Below are 9,431 nucleotides of genomic sequence, written 5' to 3' on the forward strand. Positions count from 1 at the left end.
ACAGAGTGTGATGCAGGATAATTATTACTTTTGATAGCTAAGTGAGGTGTCTCTTGCTTTCCCAGGCAGAGTTTTCTGATTCCTCCCTGAGCCGGCAGTGACTTCTCTTCCCTCTTCCTGCTAATGACAGACGTGCAAACTTACTTGCAATATTAAACAACAACAACAACAAAAGAAGTACCCTCTTACTGCTTGATTTATTGTCCAAACCTTTTTGTAGCAAGATTTCCAGTCTCATAAAATATTAAATACATCCATTTATTGAATATCCTATTCTGATATGTTTCATGCCTCATTTGCTGCTGGAGTTGAGGACAGCGCACGTTTTTCATGGCAGAAGGCCCAGATGCTCAGATTTGTCTTATGCTTTTTTTTTTTCTTTTAATACTCGTTTAATTTTTCCTTAAGTCCACCCTGCTAAAGCCTTGGCAGGTATCAGCAGCTATTCCGCCGCATGGTTAAAGTCCTAAGAAGGTGAGACGGTTCAGTTTGGCCCTGCCATTTGGCATGATGCCTTATTGCTGCCTGAAGTGGAAGGTGTTTAATGGGGAAGGGGCAATCCTGTGTGAAGGCTTATCCCAAGGCAGGCAGCCCTGTCAGTCTCCATGCCCGTTGGCCTTCAACAAAATGCAATTTTTGGTTAACGGCTCATGTGATCCAATGAGAGGATTTAGGTGGGCTTTGCTGCCACAGTTAAGGGAAGATGCACGTAACACTTCAATGGAGAGGGGCTCCGAATCCATCTCAGAACTGGTCCAGGAAGGAGGCTTTTAATTATTGCTGCTCATGTTTGGGAGGATCAGCTGAATCTTGTGGCTTCCTGATCCTTGGCACAAGATCACCAGTGCAAAGAGGGAGTACTCCTTGGGTAGGAAGGAAAGGGGTGGTGTGTTATTGCTCTGAAGAGCTCAGTCACATCCTCCAATCCAGGTGTGCAGGCTTTCTTTTCCATCTGTTGTGCTACAAGCTCTACACCTCAGGGGAGACTCGGATCTGAGCTCTACATTTCTGGGAAGACTTGAGCCGACTGCCTTAATCCCCTGTGAGATGGATGGGTGGTAAGGCATGTCTGTGAGCATGTGGGAGCTGGAGCTTGCATGGCGAATTTAGGAGAAGGGACCACTTCTATGGGGCCCCGTGAAACCACTCTGGATTTAATGGTGACATCTACATTTGCCAACAGCTAGATTTTGCAAGAGAGCTTGGCTCTCGTTTTGCTACATTCAGCCTAGCAGGCAGAGGTATAACAAGACCCGCAGATGGGGAAACTGGAGCTGGACCAATTCAGACTAGAAATAAAGTGGACATTTTTAAGTGAGGGTAATTAGCCACTGGAACAGCTCCCGCGGGGTAATGGTCACTTCCCCATGAACAGAAGTTCTTAAATTGAAAGCGGATGCTTTTATTTAAGAGAGATGCTTTAAGTCAGGGAAGTCCTATCCTGCATTAAACAGGAGATGAGACTGGGTGATGATAATGGTCCCTTCTTGCTTTATAGCCTATGAGTATGTAGGAGCCTGGTTAAGCAATAATTTAGTACCCAAATTTAGTGACTTTTGAAAGTAGGTCTTTTGAGACTATGGCCACACATTTAGGTATCAAAGTAGGGAGGGGATTTCTTGAAATGACATCCTCTAGAGGTTGCAAGGCTCTCATCAGGTCAAGATTGGGGCAGAAATAGGTTAACAGGAACATATTAAAAAGTGCCCACATCTCATGTTTAAAAGCGATAGACACCTGGGAGCCAACTTTCAGTAATGCTGTTGCTGATAATCCAACTCAAAGCGGGTTTTGTTGCTTATAGAAGTTAATAGCCCCTGGGCTCAATGTTCAGAAGCACCAATGAGCTTTCAGCACCTTGCCTATTTTGGGTGCTTTTGTAAATCTCAGCGCTTTTCTCCACCATTAGATGCCTAAATACTTTCTTTAAAAACTGGCCCTAACTACTGAAAGGACTTTAGAAAAATTACACGTAGGCTTCTAATTTCTTTCACCTGGGTTGGTTTTTATCATCAGACTTTCAAGACAGGGGGAAAAAAAAGCTTGGTGAGGAAGCCTACCTTCCCTCCCCTCCTTCCGATACAGCAAACTAATTGAAAACAACATGAATGTTAATGATGCATTTCGCATTTGGAAGTTAGAGGGGTGATTAATACATTGTACAGTGTATATTAACACCTTCTCAGGGGCATAATGAAGACAAAATATATGCTCTGAGATGAGGTTGCTTATTCCTCTGCGTGTTTCTCATGTTCCACCTTGCCATTACACCTTGAAATACAAGATTTCCAATCCAGAGGGTTTTGTTTCAATGTATAATTTCAGATCAATCAATAGAATTTTATGTCTTAATCCTTCCCTTCCTCCCCTCTGCCCCCTCCAGCTTCTGCTCGGGTAGTTGAAATGCAATGCACAACGTGTGTGGGGATGTACATAAGGCTGTCTTTTCTCTTGCTGGGAAGATAGCATTGGGGATGGGTTCCACTGGCGGGATGATATTCTCCTGAGCACATCTATGGGTTGTTGTTTTTTAATGGTAGTGGGAGATGGTCTGTTATTGGAGGGAGGCGTAATACATGGCAGCCGATTAGAGGCTGAGGAAAGTTTTTCTCCTTCTCTCTTCCCAGACTGATGGCTGTCTCTAGAGGCCTTGTAACGGGTTTTTTTTTTTAATTAAAGTGATGAATTGCTCTCATGGAGGTTGTGGCAGGGCTGGAGGCTGAAGCTGTGATTAATCTGTAATGCAGCCTGAAGTTTTGGGTGCATCCATGTGACATGCAGGAATCGCCGCCCTTCTTGCTTTTGCCATGCATGTGCCAGGGCAAGGGACCCCACTCTGAGTCCTTGGTGGTGCTAATTTCTTCAACAGTCTGTCCATGTGCTTGCGTGTTTCTTGGAAACCCTGGCTGTGTCTTGGTGTAGGTGCGGGATGAATTTCTCCACCTTTGACCAGCAAAGCATTTAGGCACCTAACTCGCATTGGAATAAAAGGGATTTAAATACTTTTGTGGGTCTGGGCCTCTGGTCCCAGTCCAGCAATCTGTGGGTTGTCCCCTTGACCTGCTGCCATGCACTCTGGATTTCAACAGGGCTCCATGCTGGCCCTGGGGCCCAACCACACTGAACTTCTGTCTTCAAAGGCAGTGTCTTAGATGCTAGCTCTGCAGCAGTTATTGCAGAGCCAAGGAACCGGGATTCAAGGCAGTGACTGGGATTACCTGCAGTGTAGAGATGGCTTAGCCAGGTTAGCATCTTAGGCGAGGATGTGTGGAGGCAACTATGCCCCATCCCATGCTTCAACTTACATGTTCAACGTTGCCAATTCCCTCGTTTTTGTTTTTGGGGGTTTTTTTTAGAGGTTCCACAATACTTTCCCCCCTTTTTAACATGACTCCAAGAGCTACAGCCTTATTTCGTCAGGATCTTGCCTTTCTTTCTAACACGAAATAAGATTCATGGGTTTTGAATAATCAGGACATGTGCAATGAGCTAATTACTGCCTGCTACAAGAGGCTGAGGATTAAGTGCACATTGGCCACTCTTCGTTAGCTGCCACCTTCTACTTAAAGCTAAAATATCACAGTTAAGCTGTCACTAGACTGTGGGGTAGGAGAGTGCACATCAGCAGTTAACACTGAGCAGCTGGTGCACAGCGAACCCTTGGCTCCATATCCAGTGCAGTAGCTAGTTCTGTGATTGTCAGCCATTGCACCCTGGGGTGCCTCGAGGTCTGTTCAAGGGTGCCATGAACTTCCAGGCAATGTTAGTACTGTTAGGTATGCAAGATGATTCACTAGATAAACCCAGGGATTTAGGATCATAGGAAATGAGGGTTGGAAGGGGCTTTGGGAGGTTGTATCTAGTCCAAAACCCTGCTCAAAGCAGAACCAGCCCCAACTAGATCATCCCAGCCACGGCTTTGTCTATCCGTGTCTTAAAAACCTCCGAAGATGGAGCTTCTACCACCTCTCTGGGTAACCCATTCCAGTGCTTCACCACCCTCCCAGTGAGAGAGTTTTTCCTAATATCCAACCTAAATTTCCTTTGTTGCAACTTGAGACCATTGATCCTTGTTCTGTCATAATGCCACCACTGACAATGGTCCAGCTCCGTCCTTTTTGAAAACACCCTTCAGGTAGTTGAAGGCTGTTATTAAATCCCGCCTTGGTCTTCACTTCTCCAAGCTAAATAAACCCAGTGCCCAGTTCCCTCAACTTCTCATCAGTCATGTGTCCCAGCCCTCTCACTATTTTTGTTTCCTCCACTGAACTCTCTCCAATGTGTCCACATCCTTTCTGTAGTGCGGGGCCCAAAACTGGACACTGGACTCCAGATGTGGCCTCGTCAGTGCAGAATAGAGCAGAATAATCGCTACTGGCAACACTCCTAGCAGTGCAGCCCAGGATATCGTTAGCCTTCTTGGCAGGAAGGGCGCATTGCTGGCTCATGTTCAGATATTGTCCCCTCTCACCCCCAGGTCCTTTTCTGCAGAGCTGCTGCCCAACCAGTCAGCCCCCAGCCTGTCCCGGTGCATGGGATTGCTCCGTCCTAAGTGCAGGACTTTGCACCTGTCCTTGTTGAACCGCATGAGATTTTTTTTTTGGCCCAATCCTCCAACTTGTCGAGCTCACTCTGAATGCTAGCTCTACCTTCCAGGGCATCTACTACTCTGCCCAGCTTGGTGTTGCCTGCAAACTTGCTGAGGAATCCATAGTGTTAAAAATATTCTGCCCTGTTGTGGTGTTTCTGAGTTGTTTGCAATAGAAGAATTGCTCTATTATATTTTTCTGTACCCAAAGAGGAGTGAAAACTTAGAGCTGGCTTATTCCCAGGGGGTGCCTTGAGTCTGTCGAGGGGTGCTTTGAGTCTAAAAAGGTGGAGAACCGCTGAGCTGGTTAGTGTGCCCATGTTTTTGGTGACGTTGGTGCTGTCCTCTTCTGATTGTTGAGGCAGTTTAGCAAGGGACAGTAAAATGAGACAGTGTCAGTATGATCCTGCCCATATACAACTAGTTTAATGTGGAGAAAGACACCACATATTGGCAGATAAGTATGGAGTGTGTTGTATTGCTCATAAAGCTGTAGGCTCAGTAAGAGCTGTAATATATTACAAATAGCTCTTAACAAGCACCTTCGTCTTGGAGAGCGAGAGCCTCTACTGTTCGTGCTAGCAGGCTTAGTCTCTGCTGCAGCAGAAGTCAACGAGGGTTCAACCGATTTGGCAGGTCAGGGTTTCAGCCCCCGCGCTGGCAGCTGTACTAGTTTCATGAAACCTCTCCTACGGGCCAGCTCCGGGAGGATGACGGAGGCTCAGAGTCACAGTTTGGTCTGCACAAACAGTAGCCAGCAGGCATGTTGCTGACTGCAGCGCCTGGCCTCGATGACTTCCCTGAGACCACTCAGAGTAGTAAGCGCTGGCACATAGACGATGCGAGGACGACAAACTCTAGCAGAAAGCTCTACGCCTGGAAAACGACTATTAGCTAAACGCAGCCCTTATGTTGTAACATGGTTGTCGTAGGTGGGTGCGTGTGGTTGCAAGTGATTATATAATTTACTCCAGAAAGAGAAACGATCATCCAAGTTATATCACATCTATAATTAAGTACAATGGAAGGCGATAAAACAGCAAACATTGAAGTGCTGTTTTTGGCCACGTCTGAATTATTTTTCTCCTTTGGCAAAACCATTAAAGGGAAGGAGGAAAAAAAAAAAAAGAAAGAGGCAACTCTATATGCATCCACTCTGCATATTGGAGGGTTGTGTTTTTTTTTTTAAATTTTGATGAATGAAAATTAAAATCTGAGCAAGGGTAAAAAATCCAGAGGAGAGTAGCTGAGTTCCTTCAGACTTTTAGCCGGCCTCTTCTTAATTAAAAGCACCCGGCACTGCTCTTTCTACTGATTGGGTATAAATGTCACCCATTCTACCTTATTTTTCAAAGGAGGGGAAACTAGTAATTACTGCTTGACGTTTTTAGTATTTATTGGTTTTTTGTCTATTGATGAATGGGAATGTTCCATATTAATTAAAATACATGATATTCCTTCCCCAGTCAGAACGCAGATGAATTTATCCCATTCTGGCAACCTACTAACCCTGCTCCTACCGTCCCGCTAGGCTGTGTATTTGCATGCAACTAAGACATGCCAACTCCTCTCTGTTCCCTTTGTCTGAGATGATAATAGGCTCAAATGAAGCCCCTGGAGCTTCTTGATGGCATATTCTACCTGATTCGCTTGGCTCTGTCTCTGCCTTTGCAGTGGTTTCCTGTGGCTGCGTATGTGATCTTAACCCAATGTAGCTTGGCTGGGTTGTTTTGTGGGTTTTTTTTCCCCTTAAATGACCTGTTTGCTAGTTCTAATTACCTTTCCTGTAATAAAACCTCTACAAAAAATTGATTTCAATAGTCCCCTTATGGAAAAGTCTTAAAGAATTTAATAGGGATGAAACCAAGGCTGTTCTGTGGAAACGACTCTGAAAAGCTGCATAATTTAGTAGAACGTTTTTATCCCTTTTTGTTTCATAATGTCCATGCCCGCTGCAGCTGGGTGGCAGGATTTATGCTCCCCACCGGCATCTGGGGCTATTCTGCTGACCCGCTTTGTTAACAGGAGCGGGGTCTCTGCGTGAACCCGGGGGCTGTCTTTTCTCATACTTGCCATCATTAACTCGTTATTACCTTGTGCTCCCTGCCTCCCCCCACCCCGTTTTTGTCTATCACGTGCTTATACTGAGATACTTACTGCAAAGAGCTCAGAGCAAGCAGGTATAAGGGCCGTCTTTTTCTAATTTATTTGTACAGCACTTGGCAAATTAGAGTGGTCTCTGTGAGTGCTGCAGGGACCCATGGGTGTTACCTACCCAGCATTCAAGCAGCGTATCTGCTGAGTACTTTCTGTTGAGGTGCTGCCTGGGGCCAAAATCCATGAGCTTGATGTGGTTTGCAGCCTAGAAAAGCAACCCACCCACCCACAAGGGTTGCCCACCTTGGTGCCCCTCATTTTGCATCTCCTATGAGGAGGCTGTTTGGAGAGTGCTGCTTGTTCCCCCCAGCCCACAGAGTGTAACTGGGAGATTTCTATCCCAGGGATTGAATTTTATAGGCTGGCTTGAAGTCCACAGACACCGACTGCCACCCTGTTCAGTGCCACAGGACCTCTTCCATTTGGGCAGCAGAGATGTTGGAGACCCCCCCAGCACCCTTCATGAGACCAAGGCTCTTGCTCGGCTGCTTGTGGCCAGCATTGCTCCTTCAACCCCTCCTGTGTAGGCAGCCCTGCTCCACTTGACCACAGCCCCACACCCCAGAAGTGGCTGCACATCAGTAGGATGAGCACCAGGGTTGCCGTTTGTCGAATGGTTTGTAAGGATGTCACGGTAGCGATGGCTTTGCCCAGCTGCATGAAGGGGATCAGGCAGGATGATTCAGTGACTGTGTCGGCAGTCCAGGAGCTCTCTAATGGTCAGGAAGGAGCCATAAGGAATTGCACTTATGATTATTCATGGGTAGAAGCTTCTCTATTATCCCATGATGGGATGGAGTAAAATAACTTGACAGGGTCTTAATCCACAGGTCGAGGCCCTCATGTCCAAGCCCTCGGGCAGACTGCATTGGCAGCAATTGGGACAGTAACCCGGTTAATAAGGAGCCCCTGGGTTACTCCAGGAGAGTCACTTGGACAACCACATCCCTGCCCCTTCCTCTTCCCCCACCACGTCCTGCTTCTTATCCATGAGTGAGAATCAACCGTGATCTGTGTCATGATGTGAGTGGCCCCTTTTGGCTTGTGTCTCTGAGTGTCCGTGATTTAAAACTGGATATATAGGAGCAGGTTGTGAAGGGCGAAGGGGAGAGCAGGTTGTGGGGCGTGAGGGAGCATAAGGCAGTATGTGGTGGGCTGCTGGGGAGAAGGGGACAGGTGGGCACAGCCGTGGAAGACAGGGGCGTAGAGGAAATGTGGGAAGATGGATGGGAAGGATCATGGATGTGCACGCATATCATTTTCATATACTTCCAGTATGAGACAAGTGCTCTACAACCCTGCCCCAGAGACCACTGAACTCCATGGCAGCTCTCAGGTCAGTGGGTTTGGGTTCAGTCCCTAGAGCCAAATATGGGCCCATAGGTCAGATCCAAGCCTTTATTTCACCTCATCAGCCTCCGTAGAGTTCCTTGTTCGGCTCCCCAAAAATGATGGGGAGCCAGGACATCCCCCTTGTCCTCTGGGACAAGCAGGTTGGGTATGTCTATCCAGCTTGAAAGGCCTGTCTGCCCCAAATACCATCCCTGAGGAAAGATTTCCCTGTGTCTGTGATCAAGTCAATTGAACCTACAAATCCTCCCAGTGAAATGATGATGTGGGGGCGAGGGCCCTGAATGTAACTCTTCTTCGGGACCTTTGCGCTGTGGCTTGGGCTGGAGCTCCCTTCTGAGCTCTGCTTTGCATCTGCAGATGGCAAAGGAGTGTCTGACCCACTGTTTCCCCCGTGCTGCGTACAGGCTGCATCCTGCCAGGTGCTGAGCCCTCGCTTGCCAACCCAGCCAAGCACAGGAGATTATGCTTAACTTCTAAGCACAAATCATGTCACTGGAATCAATGAGCCTGCTCGCACACCCGGCCTCGAAGCGCATGCTTGCACGCCTGGCTGGATCAGGACCAGGATGCTCAGTGTTGTGCTGATTCAGCCCCCGACAGGCAGATCCTCTGCAAGATGACAGCTTCCCAGCTCCAGAAGTACAAGCTCTGAGCGTGTGCTGGAGGCTTAGTACTGACTGCCTTTTTTTCTGTAGCACTCCTGGCTGGCTCTGAAAACACTTCACTCGGGGCAATGCGGCCTTGTCGGCATGTCCACAAGCTGTTGAATGCTCTGAAGTAGGTTTAAAGGTGCCACCCATTACTGTAGCTGGGAAGGGGTTGACAAAGCCTGAGGACCACAATGGCAGGGCCACGTTGAAAGAGTGGATGCACCAAAGGGTACCAGAGGGGAGAAGGCTGCTTGGCAGCCCAAGACGAAGGTGGCTAGACAATGTAGTGTTAGCCCTACAGAAATTTAATTTGAACAACTGGAGGATGAAGGCGCAGAACAGACAGGAATGGACGAAGGTAGTGTCCTCCCACGTGGTGGTGTAACCTCTTATTTACAGTGTTGGTGGTTACCGAACCTCAGAAAGGTTCAGAGAGGCCATTTGAAAAGTTGCCAGGAATTCACGGCCTGTGAAGACGACGATTGTGTGACCCTTGAGCCTGAGAGACGGAGTTGGAAACCCCTGAAGAATCAGCATTGTTTCTAGCTTCTGGCTGCGCTGGAAATGCTGGTGCAAGCAGCTTTTCAGCTGCCATTTCATCAATGCCTGTACCATACAGCACCTGAGGTGGGAATGAGCTGATTAAACTCGCACCCCTCTCGCCTCGGGCACTCTTCACTCTT

At 47.5% G+C, this 9,431-nt stretch overlaps 1 protein-coding gene across 1 annotated transcript in view; it reads left to right on the top strand.

Annotated features, from left to right (window-relative positions):
* The window catches only part of GRIK4 (glutamate ionotropic receptor kainate type subunit 4), a 271,109-nt gene that overhangs the window by 47,715 nt on the left and 213,963 nt on the right, over positions 1 to 9,431 (top strand). The window lies entirely within an intron of this gene.

The sequence above is a fragment of the Alligator sinensis genome, unplaced genomic scaffold (genome assembly GCF_000455745.1).
Source record: "Alligator sinensis unplaced genomic scaffold, ASM45574v1 scaffold278_1, whole genome shotgun sequence".
Lineage (NCBI taxonomy): Eukaryota > Metazoa > Chordata > Crocodylia > Alligatoridae > Alligator > Alligator sinensis.